This window comes from Bos grunniens, chromosome 12, assembly GCF_055505025.1.
Source record: "Bos grunniens cultivar Pamir isolate PY7600 chromosome 12, Bosgru_T2T1.0, whole genome shotgun sequence".
Lineage (NCBI taxonomy): Eukaryota > Metazoa > Chordata > Mammalia > Artiodactyla > Bovidae > Bos > Bos grunniens.
This window is the reverse complement of record NC_141176.1, coordinates 63,970,062-63,997,648: the sequence shown is the minus strand read 5'-3', so window position 1 is coordinate 63,997,648 and position 27,587 is coordinate 63,970,062.

Genomic DNA, 27,587 nt, shown 5'->3' with positions numbered 1-27,587 from the left:
GAGACACATACCTGTATTTTATCAAGAAGGAGTGCTTTCTTAAACTCTAGGTGGGCAATTTTAATCATTTCATCTCTTGAAATTATTTCTCTGTTCATCTAGGGTACAAGTGAAAGATGCACCTTTCTAAGAAAATGCAAATACCATTCCCATATCATTTCAGGAATCCCAGGGTAAAATATTGCCTTATCAGAAAATGCTAAAACTTAAAATTGAGCCAGGAACTTCCAGGTGGAAAAATGAATAGCTCTCTAGATTTTAAGTTGTACAATATTCACTAGATAAATAAGTATCTTCCTAAACCACAAGCCTCTGGAAAAGATTTTGTAAATATAGGGTGATGCCATGAAGTTGTCTTTACTATAATCATATAAGTGAAGTCACTTCAGTCACGTCTGACTCTGTGCGACCCCATAGATGGCAACCCAACAGGCTCCCCCATCCCTGGGATTCTCCAGGCAAGAACACTGGAGTGGGTTGCCATTTCCTTCTCCAATGTGTGAAAGTGAAAAGTGAAAGTGAAGTCTCTCAGTCGTGTCCAACTCTCCGCGACCCCATGGACTGCAGCCTTCCAGGCTCCTCCATCCATGGGATTTTCAAGGCAAGAGTACTGGAGTGGGGTGCCATTGCCTTCTCCTAATTCGAAAGCAGTAACACTCGTCTACAAACACACACAGGAAGAACATATGACAGGTATATTAGACACAAGAAGTGAGTTAGCAGTATCAAAGCTAAGGGTAAGAGTTTTCTCAGCCTTGGCTTTTTGTTTTGGCATCATTGTTTTCTGTTCTCTTTCTGTATTCGGCTTGTCCGGGTTTGTTGTATGGATTAGGTCTGCTAAGAAATCTTCCCCCGATCATTATTGATACATCAATCTAACAGTACGATGACACTTCTGACACTATGGGAGTTCAGATCTATACCTTAGACTAGGATATAAAATACTTCTTGGTAGCTCAGACAGTAAAGAATCTGCCTGCAATGCAAGAGATCTGGGTTCAGTCCCTGGGTTGGGAAGATCCCCTGGAGAAGGGAATGGCTACCCACTCTGGTATTCTTGCCTGGAGAATTCCATGAGCAGAGAAGCCTGGTGGGCTACAGTTCACGGGTTTGCAAAGAGTTGGACACAACTGAGCAGCTAGCGCTTTTCTTTTTTTTTTTTCCTAGATATATTTTTATTATTTTTACAATCATTCTTTTTTTTAACTTTTTAAGGGATGGTATGGGGAGGGAGGAGGGAGGAGGGTTCAGGATGGGGAACACATGTATACCTGTGGCAGATTCATTTTGATATTTGGCAAAACTAATACAATTATGTAAAGTTTAAAAATAAAATAAAATTAGGAAAAAAATATATATCAAAAAAATATATATATATATATGAAGTTTGCTCTAAAAAAATAGGGTCTTTTTTTTTTTAAAGTAATAGTAGGTTTAAAAATGAAATTTAAACAAGTAATAGCGCTTTTCTTTCTTTCTTTTTTTTTTTAAAGAAGGAGGAAAGAAGCGTGGAATTAGTTGAGGCTGCAAGGTGTGAGTTTAGCTACAAAGAAACTTTGGAATTCTGTGACTTTGCCAGTGTTAGATTCATTTTAACTATTCAGTGATTAAGCACAGTGGTTAAGCTGAACTTTCAGTGTTATAAAAAGTCCCTCTGGGGTAACTCTAAATGGTAGATCTGCTGGGCTTTTCTTTCCATGAGATTCAGAGCCTCCCATATATATAATTTTCTTTGAAGAAAGCTTCTGTTCATAAAATAGATATTAAATCCTACGTTTTGATGAAAAGCACATTGATCAAAGTGTGCTTTTTAAAGGGACCATTTTATATAAGCTATTTAATCTATACCAAAATCCTAACAAAACAAACTGAAAATGGTAAAGAAGCTTATAGAATATAATATGTCTATACTTGGTAGTGCTGATGTTCACATCAAGGTTATTTGACCTCTATTTTTAATGCTATAGCTATTAACTACTGTGCTTTTTTGCCACACAATTCATTGTGAAATACTTTTCATCAGAACTGAATTCAAATATGATAAAACTTTTACTAGAGTTCTACATTATCAGAAAATATATAACATTATGCCTGAAATATTCAGGGAAATGGTAGCATATAGCATTACCTATACTGAGCTTCCTGGTGGCTCAGATGGTAAAGCATCTGCCTGCAGTGCAGGAGACCCAGGTTTGATCCCTGGTTTGGGAAGATCCTGTGGAGAAGGAAATGGGAACCCACTCCAGTATTCTTGCCTGGAAAATTCCATGGACTGAGGAGCCTGGTAGGCTACAGTTTTTGGGGTTGTAAAGAGTCAGACATAACTGAGCAACTTCATACTGAGGGAATGGCTTCTCAGGTGGTGCTATTGGTAAAGAACCCTCCTGCCAGTGCTTGAGACTTAAGAGGCATGGGTTCAATCCCTGGGTCAGGAAGATTCCCTGGAGGAAGAAATGGCAACTCCACTCAAGTATTCTTGCCTGGAGAATCCCATGGACAGAGGAGTCTGGCGTGCCCTGATTCATAAGGTCACAAAGAGTTGGACATGACTGAAGCGACTTAGCACAACATATACTGAGAAAAAGAATTGCCTTTCTTAAAATATCTATATGGTTGAAGTTAATCTTTCCTGACTAGTATAAAGCATCAAGTCACAGCATCAGTTTAATATTTTATGCAAGTTAGGTTTCACTATAGTACAAATGTCATTTTGTATATATGTCTAAGAAAATGATGCATGAACGTTATTATGATTAGAAGTAAAGAAGAAAGTTTATAAAAAGGCATGTCTTGTGCCCACTAGTGATGTTCTCTCCTTTTAATTTTTTTTTTTCCTTGCACCACTTGGCATGTGGGATCTTAGTTCCCTGACCAGAGATTCAAGCTGCACACCCTGGAGTGGAAGCACAGTCTTACCCATGGGTCACTAGAGAAGTCCTGCCATCTTCCCTTTTTTATTCTCATAAACTGAGATGAGTTTTAAATATCTACCATTTTAACAAGAACCACCGATGATTCTGAACTTAGTGGTGAGTGGAAAGAACATTAAGAAATATTGTTTAATAGTAGGAAAATATGTTGATGGTTAATATTCATAAAATATTAGAGTATATTAGAGTAGTCTTTGATAATAAGGCATAAATATACGTTAAAGTGCTGTTTATATTGAATATGGAAGTTACTTTCTCTTCTTCAAGATGTGTATTTCTTTAAAGCTTTCAAAAATTTTAAGTTCCCCTAAGATTTTGAAAAAAAAAATCCTAACAGAAAGTATATGTAAAACAGACATTTGAAAGAATACATCAGCACTGTTAAATCTTCAGTGATTAACATATCTTTCAAAGAAAAAATTCAAAGTATTAAATTGTCTCTCAGTGTTACAAAATTTGCTTATACTATATATTCTTCGTTGTGGACACTCATAATTAAAATTCATAAGCACTTTTTAATCATTACAAATTTATGGTTAGGGAATATTATTCAGTTCAGTTCAGTCACTCAGTGGTGTCCGACTCTTTGTGACTCCATGAATCACAGCATGCCAGGCCTCCCTGTCCATCACCAACTCCCAGAGTTTACCCAAACTCATGTCCATCGAGTTTGTGATGCAATCCAGACATCTCATCCTCTGTTGTCCCCTTCTTCTCCTGCCCCCAATCCCTCCCAGCATCAGGGTCTTTTCAAATGAGTCAACTCTTCACATGAGGTGGCCAAAGCATTGGAGTTTCATCTTCAGCATCAGTCCTTCCAAAGAACATCCAGGACTGATCTCCTTTAGGATGGACTGGTTGGATCAGCTTGCAATACAAGGGACTCTCAAGAGTCTTCTCCAACACCACAGTTCAAAAACATCAATTCTTCGGTGCTCAGCTTTCTTTACAGTCCAACTCTCACATCCATACATGATTATTGAAAAAAAAAAGCATAGTCTTAACTAGATAGACCTTTGTTGGCAAAGAAATGTCTCTTCTTTTTAATATGCTGTCTAGGTTGGTCATAACTTTCCTTCCAAGGAGTAAGTGTCTTTTAATTTCATGGCTGCAGTCACCATCTGCAGTGATTTTGGAGCCCAGAAAGTAAAGTCTGACACTGTGTCCACTGTGTCCCCATCTATTTGTCATGAAGTGATGGGACCGGATGCCATGATCTTAGTTTTCTGAATGTTGAGCTTTAAGCCAACTTTTTCACTCTGCTCTTTCACTTTCATCAAGAGGGTTTTAGTTCCTTTTCACTTTCTGCCATAAGGGTGGTGTCATCTGCATATCTGAGGTTATTGATGTTTCTCCCAGCAATCTTGATTCCAGCTTGTGCTTCTTCCAGCCCAGCATTTCTCATGATGTACTCTGCATAGACATTAAATAAGCAGGTGACAATATACAGCCTTGATGTACTCCTTTTCCTATTTGGAACCAGTCTGTTGCTCCATGTCCAGTTCTAACTGTTGCTTCCTGACCTGCATATAGGTTTCTCAAGAGGAATATTATTAGCATAATTAAAAAATGCCAATATAAATAAATGTAATAAATAATAGCCACAACTATGACAAAACTTGACAGCATATTAAAAAGCACAGACATTACTATGCCAACAAAGGTCTATCTAGCCAAAGCTACGGTTTTTCCAGTAGTCATGTATGAATGTGAGAGTTGGACTATAAAAAAGCTGAGTGATGAAGAGTTGATGCTTTTGAACTGTGGTCTTGGAGAAGACTCTTGAGAGTCCCTTGGACTGCAAGGAGATCCAACCAGTCAATCCTAAATGCAAGCAGTCCTGATTATTCATTGGAAGGACCGATGCTGAAGCTGAAGCTCCAATACTTTGGCCACCTGATGTGAAAAAGCCGACTCACTAGAAAAGACTCTGTTGCTGTGAAAGATTGAGGGTAGGAGGAGAAGGGGCTGACAAAGTATGAGATGGTTGGATGGCATCACCAACTCGATGGAAATGGGTTTGAGCAAGCTCCAAGAGTTGGTGATGGACAGGGAAGTCTGGCATCCTGCAGTCCACGGGGTCACAGAGTCAGACACGACTGAGTGACTGAACTTAATATAAATCCTTACAATAAATAATAACTACAAATAGGCAAATCTGAGACAAACTGCTAAAAAATAAAGGTAAAGTGAATATCTCAAGTTTTTCTAACAGAGGGAAGAAAAATGAAACAATATACACAGCAGAATAAAGAAAAGAATTAAACTGTCCTTTCTAAATGGAGCTGAAAAATTAATATAAACATATGTATAAAGTGCTAGAAGAAAAAATAAAGCAATCTATCTAGTATTTTATATGCATTAAAAATATTCTTCAAAAAGGAAAGCTAAGTAAAGACAACACCAAGTGGATTAAAACTGAGAGAATTCTTTTTCAACAGATTTGCAGTACAAGAAATTCTTCTGACTGAAGTCTTGAGTATAACATTGATATTCAGATATATAACAAGAAATAAGGAGCATCACAGAGAATAAAGACTTGGGTAAATACAAAAGAATAGGCATATTAAAATGCATATCAATTTAAAACTTCATTGATCCTTTAAATCAGGAATTATGGTATAATTTGAATTTTATAGTATATGTAGAAATAAAATATACAATAGAATAACTGCAAACAGTGTGAGGAAGAGATAATTATATTATTGAAATATTTAAATGATTTTCATGAACTGGTATTATTTAGAAGAAGCTATGATAAACTAATAATGGATATTTTAATCTTTACAGCAATCAAAAATAATAATGAGGATAGCTAAAAATACAGTAGAGGGTACAAAATGAACTACTAAATATTCCCACTTAACCCAAAAAATAAGCCAGGAAGAAAGAATAAAGGAGAAAAGAAGAGAATAAAGAAACAGAAAACTCATGCTAATGAACTGCAAATATCAATATTTATATTAAATATAAATAAACTAAATGTAATGATTACAAAGGAGACTTTCTCAGAATGAATTTAGAAAGCAAATATTAGTTATAAGAAGCATATTTTTAACACAAAAATAAACAAGTTGAAAGTAAAAGGGTAAAAAGAAATACACATTGCAAACATTAACTATAAGCATTTTCTGTGGTTTACATTTACATCAGTGAAAAATATACAATAAAAATTATTAGCAGAGAGTTTTCATAACAATAAAAGAAAAATCATAAGAAAGACATTAACAAATTTGCATGCTTCTTTTCACATGATTGCAAAAAATAGAATGAAAGCATAAGTAGACAAGCCTATAATCAAACTTAAAGATTTAAAATTTGCCCTTTCAGTAATTCCAAACACTTGTAAAGAAAAATCAGTAGAATTGATGCCTAAACTGATTTGACCCGACTGACATTTTTAGACAATTATATATAACAAGACTATTTAAAGTTTTTAATCCAATATAAATGAAAGCATGATTTCCCAGAAAGACTTGTGAAACAATAGCAATTTTATCATAATAAAAATTGGAAAAATACCGAGTGTCCCTAAGAAAAATTGTGGTTTAATCATATAACAGAATGTGTGTGGGTGCTGAATTGCTTAAGTTGTTTCTGACTATTTGTGACTCTATGGACTGTAGCCCGAAATGCTCCACTGTCCATAGGATTCTCAAGGCAAGAATATTGGAATATTGTGTGGGTTGCCTAGTTCTCCTCCAGGGGATCTTCCTGACCCAGGGATCAAACCCAAGTCTCTTACGTCTCCTGCGTTGGCAGGCAGATTCTTTACCACTCACACCACCTGGGAAGCCTTATAACAGAATGAAAGTGTTACTGGCTCAGTCATGTTTGACTCTTTGCAACCCCATGAAATGTAGCTTGCCAGGCTCCTCCATCCATGGAATTCTCCAGGTAAGAATACTGGTGTGGGTAGCCATGCCCTTCTCCAGGGGATCTTCCTGACCCATGAATTGAACCTTGGTCTCCTGCATTGCAGGCAGATTTCACAACTGAGCCACCAGGGAAGCCTGTAACAGAATTTATTGTTGTTACTCAGTCACTCAGTCACGTATGACTCTTTGTGACCCCATGGACTGCAGCATGCTAGATTTCCCTGTTTTTCAACATTACCTGGAGCTGGAGATGAATGAGTCTCCATTGAATCTCAGTCATCCATTGAGTCAGTGATACTATCCAATCATCTCATCTTCTGTTGTCCCCTTCTCCTGCCTTCAATCTTCTCCAGCACCAGGGTCTTGTCCAATAAGTCAGCTCTCCACATCAGGTGGCCAAAATTTTGGACCTTCAGCTTTAGCATCAGTCCTTCCAATGAATATGCAGCGTTCATCTTCTTTAGAATTAATTGGTTGGATCTCCTTGAAGTCCAAGGGACTCTTAAGAGTCTTCTCCAACACCACAGTTCAAAAGCATCAATTCTTTGGTGCTCTTTAAGGGTGGACCTTGTTTATGGTCCAACTCTCACAGCTGTACATGACTACTGGAAAAAACATAGCTTTGACTATAACAGAATGCTATTTGGCAATAAAAGAAATGAAGCATAGATATACTTGCAAGAAAATGCCCAATTTTCTCTCTTTTTCTCTCCCCATAGAGGATAGATATATAGACAGTAGGCAACTGCTCAAACTACTGCACAATTGCACTCATCTCACAGGCTAGTAAGGTAATGCTCAAAATTTGCCAAGCCAGACTTCAATAGTACATGAACCATGAACTTCCAGATGTTCAAGCTGGTTTTAGCAAAGGCAGAGGAGCCAGAGATCAAATTGCCAATATTCATTGGATTATCAAAAAAGCAAAAGAGTTCCAGAAAAAAATCTATTTCTGCTTTATTGACTATGCCAAAACCTTTGACTGTGTGGATCACAAAAAACTGTGGAAAATTCTGAAAGAGAGGGGAATACCAGACCACTTGACCTGCCTCTTGAGAAATCTGTAGGCAGGTCAGGAAGCAAGAGTTAGAGCTGGACATAGACCAAGAGACTGGTTCCAAACATAGAAAGGAGTAGGTCAAGGCTGTATATTGTCACCCTGCTTATTTAACTTATATGCAGAGTACATCATGAGAAACGTTGGGCTGGAAGAAGCACAAGCTGAAATCAAGATTGCCGGGAGAAATATCAATAACCTCAGGTATGCAGATGACACCACCCTAATGGCAGAAAGTGAAGAGGAACTCAAAAGCCTCTTGATGAAAGTGAAAGAGGAGAGTGAAAAAGTTGGCTTAGAGCTCAACATTCAGAAAACTAAGATCATGGCATCCGGTCCCATCACTTCATGGCAAATAGATGGGGAAACAGTGGAAACAGTGTCAGACTTTATTTTTGGGGGCTCCAGAATCACTGCAGATGGTTATTGCAGCCATGAAATTAAAAGATGCTTACTCCTTGGAAGGAAAGTTATGACCAACCTAGACAGCATATTAAAAAGAAGAGACATTTCTTTGCCAACAAAGGTCTATCTAGTTAAGACTATGTATATTTTTTTCAATAATCATGTATGGATGTGAGAGTTGGACTATAAAGAAAGCTGAGCGCCGAAGAATTGATATTTTTGAACTGTGGTGTTGGAGAAGACTCTTGAGAGTCCCTTGGACTGCAAGGAGACCCAACCAATTCATCCTAAAGAAAATCAGTCCTGAATATTCATTGGAAGGACTGATGCTGAAGCTGAAACTCCAGTACTCTGGCCACATGATGCGAAGAATGGACTTTTTGAAAAATACCCCGATGCTGGGAAAGGTTGAAGACAGAAGTAGAAAGGGATCACAGAGGATGAAGTGGTTTGATGGCATCACCGACTCAAAGGAATGTGTTTGAGTGAGCTCTGGGAGTTGGTGATGGACAGGGAGGCCTGGCATGCTGCGATTCATGGGGTTGCAAAGAGTCCGACAGGACTGAGTGACTGAACTGAACTCAGACAACTCAGCACCATTTTCTACTTTCTGAGTTCTCTAGGATTTACATTTCTCAGAATCTCTGCCAGCAGGGTTCAGTTTTATACTTGTAAATGATAGTTAATCACACGTGATTGTAGGACACAAGAGAAGTAAATGGGAGCCCTAACTCTAGAAATATATCTGCAAAGTATCCAGTTTGTTTCTTAAAGGCATCTGCTTGTGTCATGTATCTTTACCTCCTATTTTTGCAATTTCTTGACCCCCTGAAAGAAAGAAGTGAACTTGGGAGCTAGAGGTGGCTCCCTTGACCTTTTTGCTCCTTCTGGTCTTTCAGTAGTTTTGTATATGCTGAACAACCTTAATTCCACCCCCTTCTGACTGAGGTAGAGAGAGTACTTCTTGTTTTTTGACTGAAGCCTAACAGAAACAAATCTAAAATATATAGAAACAATTTCTGTCAAGATATACTTTTTATACAGAAATTAGTTATTTATTTTGATGAGCTTTATCTATCGTGTACATGGAATAACCACACTAAAAATAAAAAGGATATCTTTAACTTACTAAGAAAGTTTCATATCTCTCTGGTCAGTCATGCCCAATTTTGAATTCTGAAGTCATAGAATATGTAAATTGACACAGGCACTATGAAAATAGTATAGAGGTTCTTTAAAAGAGTAAAAATAATACAAATATTTTGTTTTTATTTTTAGCCAATAAGCTGTGTCTGACTCCTTTGTGACTGCCAGACTCTTCTGTCCATGGGATTTCTGAGGCAAGAATACAGAAGTGGATTGCAATTTCCTTCTCCAGGGGATCTTCCCAACCCAAGGATAGAACCCATGTCTCCTACTCTTCCTGAATTGGCAGGGAGATTCTTTACCATTGAGCCACCTGGAAAACTAGCAATTCCACTTCTGGGTATTTTTCCAGAGGAAAAAAAAATATTAATTTGAGAAGATATATGAACTCCTACACAGGGTTTCCCAGGTGGCTCAGTGGTAAAGAAACTGCCTGCCAATACATGAGATACAAAAGACATGGGTTTGATCCCTGGGTCAGGAAGATCTTCTGGAGAAGGGAATGTCAACCCACTCCAGTATTCTTGCCTGGAGAATTCCATGGACAGAGAAGCCTTGTGGGCTACAATCCATGGGGTTGCAAACAATCAGCCATTATTGAGCATGCATGCATGCACATCCACTCCTATGTTGGTTGAAGCATTATTTACAATAGCGAAGACATAGAAGCAACTTAAGTGTTCATTGACAGATGAATAGGTACAGAAGATGTGATATATGTATATAAAAGGATATTACTCAGACATAAAAATGAAAGAAATCTTGTCATTTGTGACAACATAGATGAACCTAGGTAGTGTTATACTAAGTGAATGTCAAACAGTAAAAAGAAAAAAGTGTATATCATTTCACTTAGAATCTAAAAGGAAGTCAAATGAACAAATAAAAACAGACTTAGAGATACAGAGAACAAGCAGGTGGTGCTAAAAGGGAGGGGAGCTAGGCGATGAGAGAAATAACAGGTGAGGGAGATTAAGAGGAAAGAATTTCCAGTTCCAAAATAAATGCTGCTGTGACGAAATGCACAGAATGGGAAAGATAGTCAAGAATATTGCTATAACTGTATAGGGTCAACGAATAGCAAGAATCACCATGGTGATTATTTTGTAGTGTACAGAAATATGGAACCACTATGTTGTAGGTTAGTTATGCTTTAAATAAATAAGTAAATTTTAAACAGATAAATAAAACTATAGGATGACTTCTGTTATTGAGCTTTTATAAATAAAATTAGTATATAAATATGCAACTTCAGAGAAAGACAAAGTTCAATTGTTTTGGAAATATTTATAGAGCAACACCTGTTTCTTGAAAGTTTAAAAGAATACACTCAGGATTATTCCTTGTTTCTGAAAGAGATGATGCTATATTCTGCTGTAAAAATGTTTCACTAAATAAAATATTGCTCTATGACTGACCTATACTGTGGTTTGTTATCCTCATAAGCAATGAGATTTTTCAGGCTTAAATATAGGGTAATGATTTGTATTGAGTGCAACAATATTACAAACCTGGGTAAGATGTAGAAGTATGCATTCAGCTTCCCTTCATCTGTATCAGTTCTCTTGTAACTCAAACAGCACTTTAAAAATGTCAGATAGTCTCTATTTTCATTTCTGAGGCAGGAGGAAATTGGGCTATTGTAGTTTTTATTTTTTATTCCCCATGAAGCAGTTTCTAGCTCCTGATCATCAGTAAGAAAGTACTGTATAGTTAGAATTAGTATCTTTTCTTTCCCTTATTTACAATGTAAATAAGGAGTGAGCACTTGGAAATATCTTATGACTTACAAATAGTTAAATTTCAATGTTGATAAGAAGAAAAATCATATTTATTGAAGACCTAATGTATTTCAAGTATTAGAGTAGGTAAGCACAAAATGCATGTGTGCTAAGTCACTTCAGTCATGTCCGACTCTTTGCAACCTTATGAACTGCAACCTGCCAGGCTCCTCTGCCCATGGGGTTCTCCAGGCAAGAATACTGGAGTGGGCTGCCATGTCCTCCTCCAGGGGATCATCCCAACCCAAGGACTGAACCTGTGTCGCTTAAGTCTCCTGGGAAGCCCAAGCATAAAAGAGGTCATATGTAATATTATTTGTTTTTCTTTTGGGGGGATTAAAATTATGACACTTAAGCAATGACTTTTACTTGATTTTTGTACCTAAGATTAAAACTTTAGCCCAAGTACTTATTTTAATTGTATAGAAAATTAATTTTAATGTTGCATTCAGCATTTAATTGATAATCTTATTTTATTAAAGTTATAATAATTTCATAGAAATATTTTACTAAGAAGTGATCTTTCACCCTAGAAGGTATGCACTTAATACATATTTTATACTTTTAAACTTTAATTTTTATAACCTGTATTTTTTTTTTTGTTCTATTAGAAATGGAATGAGAACACTAGTCTTTTCCCTAATGTCTGAGTGAAAAACCTCTGTTCTAAATCCTACCGTAACTGAGAAACAGAAGTTCCCAGAGGCACACACAGAAGGATTCTGGCTTTTCAAAACCATTTCCAAGCAATAAGCCTAGAATAATATAAATTCCATTTCTTCCTGAGTATGTTCTGATGGCTTAATTTTTTTCCTATTTGTGAAACTATTATATTAAGAAATAAACTGAAAAGAAGTATTAAAATATTTACAAAAGTTATCTTAATATTCACTTCCCACCCTCTCATTTTCCCATTATTAACTAGAAGAGCTAATTCTTAAGCAACTCTTGCAGTTGTAAAAGCCTGATAAATAAATGGAAAAAGGAAGGAGACCCAAGGTTGGTACAGCTATTATTTTATCAGGAAGGCTCAGGGAGAGGATCCTTTGTAATATTCTACCCCAGCCTTCAGCAAGTACAACACAGAGAGGAATAATACATTGGCCCCATATTATCGTGCTACAAAAATAAAGCTGAAAGAATATTTCTAAAATGTAACTGAAGATTCTCAAACATCTCTGTATCCTCAAATTAGCATTGGATAAAACCAAGATGCGGAGAAGGCAATGGTACCCCACTCCAGTACTCTTGCCTGGAAAATCCCATGGACGGAGGAGCCTGGTAGGCTGCAGTCCATGGGGTCGCTAAGAGTCGGACACGACTGAGCAACTTCACTTTCACTTTTCACTTTCATGCTTTGGAGAAGAAAATGGCAACCCACTCCAGTGTTCTTGCCTGGAGAATCCCAGGGATGGGGGAGCCTGGTGGGCTGCCGTCTATGGGGTCTCACAGAGTTGGACATGACTGAAGTGACTTAGCATAGCATAGCATAGAACCAAGATGATGGTATTAGCAAATTTAAAAAGATAACTCAGTTGAAAAACAATTAAATACAATCCTCAAATTACTTTTCAGTGAAGTAGGTATGACATAGGTTCTCCTCACTTTCCATGTGTTAATTTGCATCATAAATATATGTAAAAGCAGGTAGAGATTTTTTTTTTTTCAATTGCTTTTTCTTTCCAAAAATAAACAACTTCCTTTTCATTCTTTTCTGTGGTGATTTTCTTTCTTTCTTTCTTCTTCTCTCTTTTTTTTTCTTGTTTGCTTTCTAATTGCTTTTTCTTTCCAAAAATAAACAACTTCCTTTTCATTCTTTTCTGTGGTGATTTTCTTTCTTTCTTTCTTCTTCTCTCTTTTTTTTTCTTGTTTGCTTTCTAACACCGTTATTTGTCATTACAACAGGGGGAGGGAGGCTCTATTATCTGAGGTCTTTGCTTTTTTTCCAGGGATCAGACTCTCTCCCCTTAGGTTTGCATCCTAAGGCTTTCTGCCAACTTCTATATATACATCTCCTGTCCTTCAAAACTGAGCTAGTAACAACCAGGTTTTAGTGTTCAGACAGTAGAATTCCACATCATTTTAAAATGCTTGCTTGTACTTCATATTGTGTGGGCGCTTGATCACTTCATATAACTTCTTTGATATCTACTCATCTTCTGGGTGCAGTCATTTTACTGTCTTCTTAGAGAGCTGGTACCTCTTACAGCTTTTGCTTGCATGATTTATAATCACTCAGATTTGAAGCTCTGGCTTTATCATGACTGTATCTGTGAATTATTGTTTACAGCCCTCAATAGTTAATAATGCTTGAGACTGTGTGTCTTCTCATTTTGAAGAATGAGAACTCTACTTGTTAGAAGAACAGATGTGTCTTCTTAGGTAGAAATACAGGTTATGTGAGAGCTCAAATGTGGGCAGAGGGACCACAGTGGAAACTGAGTAACCGAAGGCTAAACCAGTGGAACTGAATTACTTTGTCGGTTATTAATTGATTGCCTCTCAGCTCTGAATGCACCCTTCAACAAATGCCCTGGTATAAATCAGAGGATTTCTTTATGCCTCCTTCAAAGTGAGACCACCATTAAGTTTTCTCCCTGGAGACCTCTGGAAGGCTATCACTTACATAAAATCTGTTCCTCACAGTTCAGGCAGAGCAGACCTGGGAATGACCTTTCTGTAGCCTTCTGAACACTCTGAAGTCTGTGTCCTGGGCTAGGGATCAGGCACCCTATGTGGCCTACTCATTGTGAAGGCCTCTTGCCCTGATCAGTGCCTGGAGTTCCTCGTATGCCTCTGCATAGCCTGCAAGCAGCCTATGATGTGAATAGTCACCCACCAAGCTGGGTTCCATCTGCAAGAACACACAGATGGCCACCAGTGCTCAGACTCCTAGTGCATATCTGTGACACCTGTCATTTATTTCCTGCTCTCCACTTGTACTCAGGAGGGTGGCCTTGTTGTTCACAAAGCAGCAAGGATCAGCTCCAGCCTGTTCAACAAGAGGACTTCATAGTGAGCAAATTACATCTTCTCCAATGGGACTCAGCCCTTCCCTGTTCGTCCTTCCTTGGGTGTCATCCCATATTGCACTTCTATACACACTGTATTATTCTTTTACCATAGATACTCATTATTTACATTAACCTGCCTCCATGTAACCTACTATGCAGTTTCCATCTTCTGATTAGATTCAGCATGCTATATAAGTCAAGTATAAAGTAATGCAGAATATGCAAAGCCTAAGAATTCTGAATATAAGGAAATGGGAACTAAGATTTTTGTTACTAATATTTTTGCTATTTCCTAAAATTTGTTTCCCTTTTACAAAGATAACCTGAAATGTGTATCCTGTATCAATTCAAGTTTCAAAGTACTAATTGTGTGCATGTATGTGTGTGTGTGTGTGTGTGCTTGCTTAGTCATGCCTGACTCTTTGTGACCACATGGACTATAGGCCAGCAGGCTACTTTGTCCATGGAATTTCCAGGCAAGAATACTGGAGCAAGTTTCCATTTTCTTCTTCAGGGGATCTTCCCAACCCAGGGATCAAACCCACATCTCTTGTGTTTCCTGCATTGGCAGGCAAGTTCTTTCACAGCCTAGCCACAAGGTAAGCCCTAGAACTAATTGCAGTGGTGGCCAAATTTTGTTCCACCCTTTATGTCTTTGGCAGGGAAGATCCAAAGGTGGTTTTCTCTTCATGAATGGGTTTACGATGAAATTCATAAAGATTTTATGATCACCAGAGAACACATGTTTCATATCATGAAATCAGAGAAAATTCCAGGCTCAGAACCTACACTGAGGACAGAGCCTGTACAAATTGTCAGCTTGAGTCTGTACTTGGACAGTCGTCCTTGTAACAAAACACCTCCATTCATTCACACGAGGAAGGATGAATGGGAGAAAAAAATTATCAAGGGAGACAAAAGAATTTCCTTATTATTTTACACTTTATTCTTTCCTCTGGGAATATTTTTAAATTTTTAAACACACCTTGCACAAGGATGACTATACATTAATATCAGAACAGTCCATGATGCAAGCAAAGCTAAAATGTTTCTAAATTTGTAATATAGTCTTAAATATAGGACCATTGAAAAGCAGATTTCTAGATGATAATTATATGAAAGATATTTAAGCTAAAATAGTTAGAAATAAAGGAATAAAATGTAGTCACTATACTACCATCTTTTCTTTAAAGGGATACTACTTTAAATTTCACCAAATGAGAAAGAGAATTTAATCAGAAATTTTATTCCCTCTTCTACATTTCTGAAAAGTGGAAAGTAATGAAAATCCAACAGGTAGTAAAAAAGAGTGAATAAAAGCAGAGAACTTTTAACATACTACAGTAAAACATTAGTAGCAATATGGCACAATGGTATCATTTGATTTGATTTTATATCAGGCCTCTGAAACAGTAATACTGATGACAGTAATATTGTCAACATTAACAACATAAGTCATTCGATATCATATTAATAATTTTATAGTAATAAAATTATTAACTATATAAAACCCACACATAAAAAGCTTACCCAATGACTTGGATGGTTGCTGTGGGGTAGAATAGAGTTACAGCCATATGAAGCCTTGTAGATATCACTTCTATGACTGATATCTATAGTCTATGACTATATCTGTATATACAAACGTGATATGAAAATGAGCACCATTTTTAATCTAATAATCTAATTCCTCCTTCCACTTTCTCTCTAATCTCACTTTAAGAAAATTCTCCCCAAATGTGCCTTCTTCATGGGATTTATGTTACAGGTTTTTGCTAAGGCAGTTAAAGGGCACAGTCAACGGACAGGGAATGATGTAGGTTTAGCAGTAATGCTTTAAATATTTTGGAACTTAAGTGACTGAAACAAAGACCAGGGACCAGGGAGTTCCTTTGCTATAGTGACAGCTGCAGTGAGTGGACTAGTTTGTTTATCTGTGTGACCTTTGCTGTCATTTCTGCTGCTTAATCCTCAAGAGTTTCTGTGGGAACTGCCACTTCCCTAAATCCAATCTTCCAATGATTCCAAGAGGCCCTAGTATTTTTCCACTAAATCTTCTTGCTTAAAATTATTTAAAGGTATCATTTTTTTATGGCCAGTTATTTAAGGACTGTTCTCTGCTCTTTTTGTCTGAGGATATCACATAAATAGATCCATTCCTAAAGCCCTCACAAATGAAACGTAGTCTAGAAGGTGGAATTAGATCATATTTCTAATAATGGTTCTCTCCATGATCATGCTTCTCTGTATTCCCCTTTTTTACTGCCTGTTGGATTTTATCATTCTACATTTCCAGCTGAGACTTTTGGGGTGATTCTACTTAGCTTCAGGTATTAGTGCTTTTAAATGGAAGTTGACTTCTTTATATATTTATAGTAGTTTATGATTTTAATATATAATCCAAAATATTCAGTAAAAAAAAAAAACATAGAAAGGACAGATGTAATAATATCTTAAGCTTCAAGCAACATTAATTCTGTCCTGTACTCACATTTTTGTCTTTACAATTTTCCTTGTACCTTCTTAAAGTAGACTTCTTAATACTTTTTTACTTCATTAAGTGAGCCCCATTAAACATACATCTAAATATAGTTTAATACAGATGACTGCCAACTTAGTGATGTTTTAACCTCAACATTTTTCAAATTTATGATGGTGTGAAATAAATATGCATTCAGTAGAAATTGTACTTCAGATTCTGCATTTTGATTTTTTTCCTGGGCTAGAAACATGCAGAGTAGCTCTTTAGTAATACGGGGCAGTAGCTCCCAATCCCTGGAGAAGGCAATGACAACCCACTCCAGTACTCTTGCCTGCTGCTGCTGCTGCTAAGTCGCTTCAGTCGTGTCCGACTCTGTGCGACCCCATAGACGGCAGCCCACCAGGCTCCCCCGTCCCTGGGATTCTCCAGGCAAGAGTACCGGAGTGGGGTGCCATTGCCTTCTTTGGTACTCTTGTCTGGAGAATCCCATGGAGGGAGGAGCCTGGTTGGCTGCCGTCCATGGGTCACTAAGAGCCGGACATGACTGAGCGACTTCGCTTTCACTTTTCACTTTCATGCATTGGAGAAGGAAATGGCAACCCACTCCAGTGTTTTTTTTTTAAAGTAGCCTTTGTGTTAGATGAATGTGCCCTAGTATAGGACCAGAAGCAAAACATGTTCTGAACATTAAGGTGAGTTGACTAATTTGATTCCTGGTTAGGGGAGATTCCCTGGAGAAGGAAATGGCAACCCACTCCAGTATTCTTGCTTGGAAAATTCCAAAGACAGAGGAGCCTGGTGGGCTACAGTTCATGGGGTTGCAAAGAGTCACATGACTGAGTGACTGAGCACAAATGCACAAACTAATTTATGATATTCAGTAAGTTAGTATATTAAACACCTTTTTGACTTTTGATATTTTCATTTACTGGAATAGAAACACATAACAATGTGTGTGTGTGTGTGTGTGTGTATATATATACATTTATAGGTAACCTATATGATATTTATTACTCAGTTCAGTTCAGTCGCTCAGTAGTGTCCAACTTTTTGCAACTCCATGAATCACAGCAGGTCCCCCTGTCCATTACCAACTCTCAGAGTTTACCCAAACTCATGTCCATCGAGTCGATGATGCCATCCAGCCATCTCATCCTCTGTTGTCCCCTTCTCCTTCTGCCCCCAATCCCTCCCAGCATTATGGTCTTTTCCAATGAGTCAATTCTTCTCATGAGGTGGCCAAAGTATTGGAGTTTTAGCTTCAGAATCAGTCCTTCCAATGACCACCCAGGACTGATCTCTCAACAGATTCTCCAACACCACAGTTCAGAAGCATCAGTTCTTTGGTGCTCAGCTTTCTTTAAAGTCCAACTCTCACATCCATACATGACCACTGGAAAAACCATAGCCTTGACTAGATGGGCCTTTGTTGGCAAAGTAATGTCTCTGCTTTTCAATATGCTATCTGCTGCTACTGCTGCTGCTGCTGCTAAGTTGCTTCAGTCGTGTCCAACTCTGTGCGACCCCATAGACGGCAACCCACCAGGCTCCTCTGTCCCTGGGATTCTCCAGGCAAGAACAGTGGAGTGGGTTGCCATTTCCTTCTCCAATGTGTGAAAGTGAAAAGTGAAAGTGAAGTCGCTCAGTTGTGTCTGACTCCTAGCAACCCCATGGATTGCAGCCTACCAGGCTCCTCCGTCCATGGGATTTTCCAGGCAAGAGTACTGGAGTGGGGTGCCATTGCCTTCTCCGATATGCTATCTAGGTTGATCATAATTTTCCTTCCAAGGAGTAAGCGTCTTTTAATTTCATGGCTGCAGTCACCATCTTCAGTGATTTTGGAGCCCAAAAAAATAAAGTCTGACACTGTTTCCACTGTTTCCCCATCTATTTCCCATGAAGTGATGGGACCGGATGCCATGATCTTCATTTTGTGAATGTTGAGCTTTAAGCCAACTTTTTCACTCTCCTCTTTCACTTTCATCAAGAGGCTTTTTAGTTCCTCTTCACTTTCTGCCATAAGGGTGGTGTCATCTGCATATCTGAGGTATTGATATTTCTCCCAGAAATCTTGATTCCAGCTTGTGCTTCTTCCAGCCCAGAGTTTCTCATCATGTACTCTGCATATAAGTTAAATAAGCAGGGTGACAATATACAGCCTTGATGTACTCCTTTTCCTATTTGGAACCAGTCTGTTGTTCCATGTCCAGTTCTAACTGTTGCTTTATTATTAGTAGAAGTCAAATAATTACATAATTTATATTTATATAGACTATTTAAAGCTATATAATGAAATTAATTGATTCATTTTTATGTGTGTAAAGGCAACATAAATGAGACATTAGGAGGAGCCTGGTGAGCTATAGTCCATGGGGTCACAAAGAGTCTGATACGACAGGGCAAAGTGATTCTATTTTTGTACATCAATTATATACTACTGTTTGTGTTTGTTCAGCTTAAATTTTAGTTTGGCTTTGGGATATTATAACCTCATTCCATTTAAAATGGATTAATAGCTCCAAAATACAGTGAAAAACCTTGAGTACAGACTAACATAGGATCTTACAGGGACAGGTAAATTAGCAAGTATGTCAAGTATATCTTTCATACAAATGTCTGAGACGATGTTTGAGTTGGACTTCATGTCTCAGGAATCCATTCTTCTCTAATTTCCATAGTGGCCTCTGCTAGAAGATTTTGTCAAATTAATGTAATGGGGCTGTCAGGGCTTTTATTTCATCATTATGCAAACACAGTGGCAAATCTAATTATATATATGTACATATATCATAATAAATTATATTTTCATGAATGCATTAGAGCTTTTCAATAAAAAGCAAAATAAACTAAGAACAAAATTCAACAGTACCAAAAAGGCAGTCTTCAAAGATGATGCCCTCATATATATATAGAAAAGATAAATACACATAATGTTATTGCCAAGACATTTATAACTTCAAAGCCAACCTATATTCTATAAAATGAGAGAAAGAACAATGTGTGTTTGCCAACATTTCTTCCTCAAATGATACTATTAGATATTTCATAATGCAAATGACACAGTGTGAAGAGCAATTGCTGTCAGTTGGATATGGTGGTAGGTATTTCAGTTTACAGTTTAATAAATCCATTGATGTGCAGAATATGAATCATCTCTTTGCATGTGTGTATGTTGTATATAAGCGAAACTACAAAGCTTCTTTTTATCATTGAAACCCATGCTAGAGAAAGAGATAATTTTAACTGTGTCAGGCATTATGTTGAGCTGTAGGTAAGCTCAAAAGAAATGCTTCAGAACCAGTACTGACAGCATCAGCTGTTTGGGGGGCAAGGTAAATTGTTCCTATGCAAATAGAAGTTAGAATATAATGCCTGTTCATACATTATTTGATTATTCCAAGACAGCGACTGGTGATCAGTTGCATGCCTCATCTAGATTCAGTGCAAAAGGGATATTTAACATTTTTAATACAACCAAATCATGGCCATGGTTTATATACACAGAGCCTACTGTGCCATTCAAACAAAATAAAGCAACAGGATTTAAGTTTCCATACTGAAACACTGTGTTAAGGGAAAAAGAGATCACATAAATTTTACAAGGAGTGAAGAGATTATATATTATTTGCTCAGACCAATTAATTACTTTGAGTTCTAGTGGCTTCTTCCAAGTGGCTTCTTCTTACTGATCATTATCCAAGGAGGCAACATATCTGTTAAGTTTATAACAGCTTTCTTTGAAAAAAACTGTACACACAATTGTGTTCCTTCAGATGGCAATGTGTCTATTTGGATAATTTTTTTTTTTTTTTTCAAAACAGTCTCCTTTGAGTTAATGCTGTATACTCCCTGGGACTGTTTTCCTTCTGAACAGTTAAACTGTATGAAAAAAAAAATTCAAATACTTGAACTTATACTTGAAAATGTAAAATTGTAAATTGTGTATGTATAGTTGCTAAGTTGTGTCCAACTCTTTGCAACTCCACGTACTGTAGCCCACCACGCTCCTGTGTCCATGAGATTGCTGAGGCAAAATACTGGAGTGGGCTGCCATTCCCTGGAGAACCAGGGGATCTTCCCAACTCAGGGATCGAACCTGCATCTCCTGCCTTGGTAGGCAGATTCTTTACTGCTGAGCCACCAGGGAAGCCCCAAATCTCATATAGTAGTGACAAGGTGTAAGAAAGGTAGATGAGAAAGCTGACCTTTAATTTGTCACACATTTCACAAAATTGGGAAATATTATTAAAATATCAGCTATCAGCTGATAATCATTTATCATAATAAGTTCTAAAATACTATATTTTATACTTAAAAACTACTTTTTAAAGTAGTTTTAAAGTATTTTTTCTAAAACTGTTGATCTCACATATGATGAATACCTTTTAAATGATCACTTACAATTTTAGTAACTAGTGATTAAGGCAACAGAAATTATCCAGCCAATGTTTTATAGTGGAGAAAATTAGTCCTTTATAGAAAAGTAACTTGAAAATAAAGTGACATTAATAAAGAAGCTAAAAATCACAGGAGAGTGGTATAAACTCTGAGTTAAGAAATGTGTGTAGCAATGATGCTCATCTATTATAACCAAGTCAGATTTTTATGTTTTTTATTTACTTGATTTTATCCCTTGCCAAATCTTTATCATCTAGAACTTTACGCATTTAATATGCCAGATAACACAATGGTTATTAAATGACTAAATTGGTGACACTTAATCTAATCATTTGTTTTTAAAATGTAAAGAAGCTGACACGCTAACTTTTATTATATATTCCAACAAGCAGTTTGAAAAAATTGGAAATTCAGAAAGTGAAGTGTTTCTCTAAGATTTTAATATATTTTGAAGTATTCTGCTTATAAAATGAACATTAGAATAGCACATGAGTTAAGGGTAAAGATTCTGGAGGAAAACTATCTTGTTTTAAATTCTGAATCTGTCATTCATTAGCATTACATTTGTGAAATTTCCTTAGCTAACCCATACCTTAATTACACTTTTACAAAATTAACATTATATAGGAACAGTATAATTTATCATGGAAACTGAAATTTTTGCAAAGATAAAATGGTATAAATAGATTTCAAAAAAGTCACTCAAATTAAACACCTAAAATAATATGTAAATAAATATACCCTATACTTTGGGATGGGAATACTAGACAACATTGCCTGCCTCCTAAGAAATATGTTTGCAGGTCAACAAGCAACAGTTAGAACTGACATGGAACAATGGACTGGTTCCAAATTGGAAAAAGAGTACATCAAGGCTGTATATTGTCACCCTGCTTATTTAACTTATATGCAGAGTACATCATGCAAAACAATGGGCTGGATGAAGCACAAACTGGAATCAAGATTGCCAGGAGAAATGTTAATAACCTCAAATATGCAGATGGAACCACCCTTATGGCAGAAAGCAAAGAGGAATTAAAGAGTTTCTTGATGAGGGTGAATGAGGAGAGTGAAGAATCTGGCTTAAAACTCAGCATTCAAAAAACTAAATTCATGAGATCCAGTACCATCACTTCATGGCAAATAGATGGGGAAACAATGGAAACAGTGACAGCCTTTATTTTCTTGGGGTACAAAATCATTGCAGATGGTGATTACAACCATGAAATTAAAAGATATTTGCTCCTCGGAGGAAAAGCTATGACCAACCTAGACAGTATATTAAAAAGCAGTGACATTACTTTGCCAACAAAGGTCCATCTAGTCAAGGCTATAGTTTTTCCAGTGGTTATGTATAGATGTAAGCGTTGGACTATAAAGAAAGCTGAGCACTGAAGAAATGATGCTTTTGAACTGTGGTATTGGAGAAGACTCTTGAGAGTCTCTTGGACTGCAAGGAGATCCAACCAGTCCATCCTAAAAGAGATCAGTCCTGAATATTCACTGAAAGAACTGATGCTGAAGGTGAAACTCCAATACTTTCACCACTTGATGCGAAGAGCTGACTCATTAGAAAAAACCCTGATGCTGCAAAAGACTGAAGGCAGGAGGTGAAGGGGATGGCAGAGGATGGGATGGTTGGATGGCATCATCGACTCAATGGCCATGAGTCTGAGCAAAGTCCAGGAAATGGTGAAGGACAGGGAAGCCTCACATTCTGCAGTTGTGGGATCACAAAGAGTTGGACATGACTGAGTGACTGAACAAAAACCTGATACTTTTGGATATACTATTGCTATACTACAAGGATATTAATGTTCTCAAATTAATCTTCAAATTAACATTCTAGCTGGATAAAATAAAATTTCAGTATTTTTGACAACATTTTCCTTAATATATGCACAGAAGAATAATGGCCTTGAGGTCAACTGACAGCAAAAATGGAAACTATAGCAGATATGTACTTAGTCACTCAGTCATGTCCAACTTTTTGCAAACCCATGGACTGAATTCCACCAGGCTCCTCTGACCGTGGGGATTCTCCAGGCAAGAATATTGGAGTGGGTTGCCATGCCCTCCTCCAGTAACACATAATACAAAGCCATACTATAAAAGAAAATCCTATAAAATAGGAACAAGAAAAATATGTACTCTTACAGAAAAAAAAAGACAAAATACATAAACAAGCATCTGAAGACATGCTCAGATTAACTTGTAGTTAGGGAAATACAGATTAAAACAATTCTGGGTTCAATGAATCTCCAACAAAATGGCAAATATAAAGCTAGACAATGCCTCATGGTGATGGAGGATACAGAAACATGAACACATGCACCGAAGGTAAACTTAGGGACTGCTTAGGTCAGAAAAAATATATTTCATTGCCTTAGAAACTTATTCCTGTTCATATCTTCCTGGGAATTTTCATATAGGATATATATAAGGATGCTTATCACAATGTTAACTTTTGAGCCAAGGATTGGAGGTAATCTTGGATTTTTATCACTAGAAGAATGAATAATTAAAGCATTAGAAGTGTATGCTCTAATTATGAATACATTAAAAATATCTGAGTGTAAAGCTAAGAGTCAGAAGGTCTTGACTTACCATTTCCACAGAAATAAATATTACTAAGAAACTGAACAAATGCCATGATCTGTATGTGTGTGTGTGTATGAGTGCACCCAGTTGCTTTCAGTCATGTCTGATTATTTCCAGTCCCATGGACTGTAGCCCTCTGTCCATGGTATTTTACTGGCAAGTTGGAAGTAAGTTGCCATTTCCTTCTCCAGGAGATCTTCCCAACCCAGGGGTCAAACCCTCATCTCCTGCATTGGGAGGTAGATTTTTTATCACTGAGCCACCTGGTAAGCCCATGTATATATACAAGCCTAAATACACCTGCCAATGGTATTTAATATTCAAAAATGGAAAACTGATAATAAAAATTGTACTATGATGTAATAAGTTTATGATGGTAATTATTGACAAGGAAGACTAAAGAACACAAATTACAAGCACATTTTTTTGGACAAAATCTTAATTCATCTGCATATACATATGGATATACATATATGCATTGTCACCTACAAAGTAACTCTTGCTAGCTACCTTTGCAAGGATCAAATTATAAACCGCTGCAGTTGTTGATGTTAAACACCTGATGTAAGGAGTTAAGGGTAGAGCTCAAGACTGAGGCAGTCTGTGCTGCTGGACAAAATAGTGGAAAATTTCTTCAGATAGATATTTTCAGGAGATTTAAGGGCCCAATACTTGCATCTCTTCATATCCAGGAAGGCATTAAAATTTTTCATGGTGACATCTGGTCCTCAAGACTAGTAGTAACCTTCTGCATAAAATATGTGCTCGATTGAATGTATTCCCCACTCACCAAAATCACACATGTACTGACCTTCCGTCTACTTCCTGGGAGCAGTTTCTTAGAGATATCTGAAATGCTGTCTCTTGGGCTATACTATTGAGATTTCAAATTATCAAGTCACAATTTCTAAATTTTTTTATTTTTTTCCCTTAAAGTACATATATATTTCCTTTAAGCTACATACATTTTTTTTCTGTTTTCATATACTTTTTTCTTTTTCCCCTTAAAACTCAACAACAATTAAACATGCATTCAGAAATGTTTAAAAACTCATAATACTTTTCAAATTTGGTTTCACCAAATTTTACTTTTCATTGATTCTGAATCAAAAAGAAAGCAAAATTACCTTCTGAATATGGAAAGAAAGGGAAATTTTCAAAAACAAACTGTCAAAGTTCTGGTTAAAACCTTGCCTATTGTTTGAGATAGAAGCAGCAAAATATTGCCTAATTTTCCAATATCAAGTTAAGGTCATAATGAAAGATTATTTCCTAAACATTCTAGATCCAATTAGGTATCTCCCTGGTGGTAAATTAGAAAAAGACTACTATATTATAAAGTGTTTTGATTCAAGTCAGTTTACTAAGTTATGTCTGGAAAATTTGGATATCTTGGGTATTTGGGCTACCCTGTCCTGCCCCAGGCCCAGATATACTGACCTGTATAATCATGGAAAAGCCTTAGGAAAAATTAGGGAGTGGGATGCACATGATTTGTGGTTCAGAGACCTCAGAATTTTTATATATAATGCCAGCTGTTAGTCTCTTCTTTCTAGTGAAGATTGCCATTTTTATAATTAAATTCACTGAGGTTTCATTGAATCCTCACGTATATAATCTCTCTTAAAAACAAAGTTTGACAAAACTAATACAATTATGTAAAGTTTAAAAATAAAATAAAATTTAAAAAAATAAAATAAAAAAAAAACTATAAAAAAAAAAAAAAACAGAGTTTGAAAGCGCTCCCCAACTTCCACACACAAACTTGTTCATTCAACATGTTTCACTATTAGAGTCAAATTCACTATTTTGTAACATTTGCATCTTGAGCATTATGTACAACAAAAATAAAACACTAATGATAATTCTCCATTTAAAGAGAGCAAACCCTAGATAAATTTTACATTGGGTTCAAGCATTAGACAAAAAATAGAAAACACAATGTAGAAAAGCTAGTAAATCATTATTATTATGGAGACCTTTACTTAAAGGTTTTTGCTATTTTTTGAATAATTAGCTATGTAATCATAATTTGTCATTATATTACGAACTTAAACATTCAATTAGTATTCATAAAATGGGTACTGTGCATGTCGGTGTAGGACACTACATAATAAGTTTACAGAGGTTAAAAAAAAAAAGCTTCTCCTTGAAGACAATTTGGCTAGAACATCTTCTAAGCCCCTTACTATTCTACAATGCTAAAGTCTACAATGTAATTCTAACAGAGGATTAAGTATTACTTGTTTTCTTTTTATTGTACCTGCTGTGTGACCTTAGGAAAATGATTTAAACCATTTGAATATTACTTTCATTATCTGTAACTCAAAGTCATGGTGAGGATTATTCTGAAAATATATGCAAAGTACTGTGCATGTTATGCTTATTCATGACAGCATTTTGATACTTTCAATTTTATTTTGCATTTTAATATAGGGAATATTGGAAAAGACTCATGCTGGGAGGAATTGGGGGCAGGAGAAGGGGACGACAGAGGATGAGATGGTTGGATGGCATCACCGACTCGATGGACATGAGTTTGAGTAAACTCCGGGAGTTGGTGGTGGACAGGGAGGCCTGGTGTGCTGTGATTCGTGGGGTCACAAAGAATAGGACATGACTGAATGACTGTACTGAACTGAACTGATAGTGCATATACAATTTTAAAAATAATGCATTATGAAAATAGTGCACAAAGTTAAATGACTTTATCTAGTGAAGCCAGGACAATAATACTGTGACATGAAAGTATTTTTAGTTTTTTAACTTATAATGACAACAGATTAAAGCCAAAATCATATCATCCTTGATAAAATTAATGGGGAATAAAGTTTAGGAAGTAACAAGCAAGCAATCATCAAATAAAGAACAAAAGTATCAGCAAATGTATAATTCATATGTCCTGGCTACTTACATTGTTTTGTACTTTGTTACTACTCTCTATGTGAATAAATGTGTATCCTAACAAATATCCTCTTCAATGTTTCTATGTAGTGACCTTCACAAAGGAAAAATAAATTCGAAGTGTTTTCAATCCATTAATGGGGTCATGAGAGTGAGCCCTGGCACAAATATTTTATTATAAAAGCAAGTGAGTTATATTTATTAGAGTGCAACATTAAATTATTATAATGCTTTATAATGGAAAAGGTAATTTGAAGATATAATCACTGTTTCAAGCTATTAACAAATTTTCGTTATTATTCTTTATTCAATTTCCTACTCTAATTTGGTTTTCCAACTGCAAAAATGATTCTTAGACTTAAAAGCTTTTATTCCAAATTCAAGAGCGAAAAGAACTACAATAGCAAACCAAAGGCAGTTTCTTTTTACTTACTTTTGCTATTTTTCAGTGTGAATAGGCAGGATAATGTGAACTATTTTTATTAAGAAGACCAGATAATAAATGATTTAGATGAAAAAAAAAAAAAAAAGACTGTTCTCTTACTCATAAAAGCAGATCACAGAACTAATAATCTTCTCCTTAACTCTCATATACAGTAGGGATATGCATTCATCTTAGTATTTTCATTGTATGATAACGGTTAAAATCAGTTTTTTTTTTTGGTTATTGTCTATGTACTTTATTCTCCTTACATTTTCGCATAGGATTATCATTCATTAAAGGAGAAGTATCATGCTTTCTCTCTGTGTGTGTTTGAAAAGAAAAGAAACAAAAACTGCTGCTATAATGCATGTAAAAAAGAAAGCTAATATTACATGATACATTCATTAAATGTTTTGAAAGGATTATAGACAGCAAGCACTATATTTTGAAAGATGATAAATGAACGTCTGAGTAAAGTTATACTTGCTTAAAGTCACATAGCAAAGTTATTATCTACAATTTAGGACCCCAATGCCTAATTCCAAAACAAATGTTATGTCCATAGAC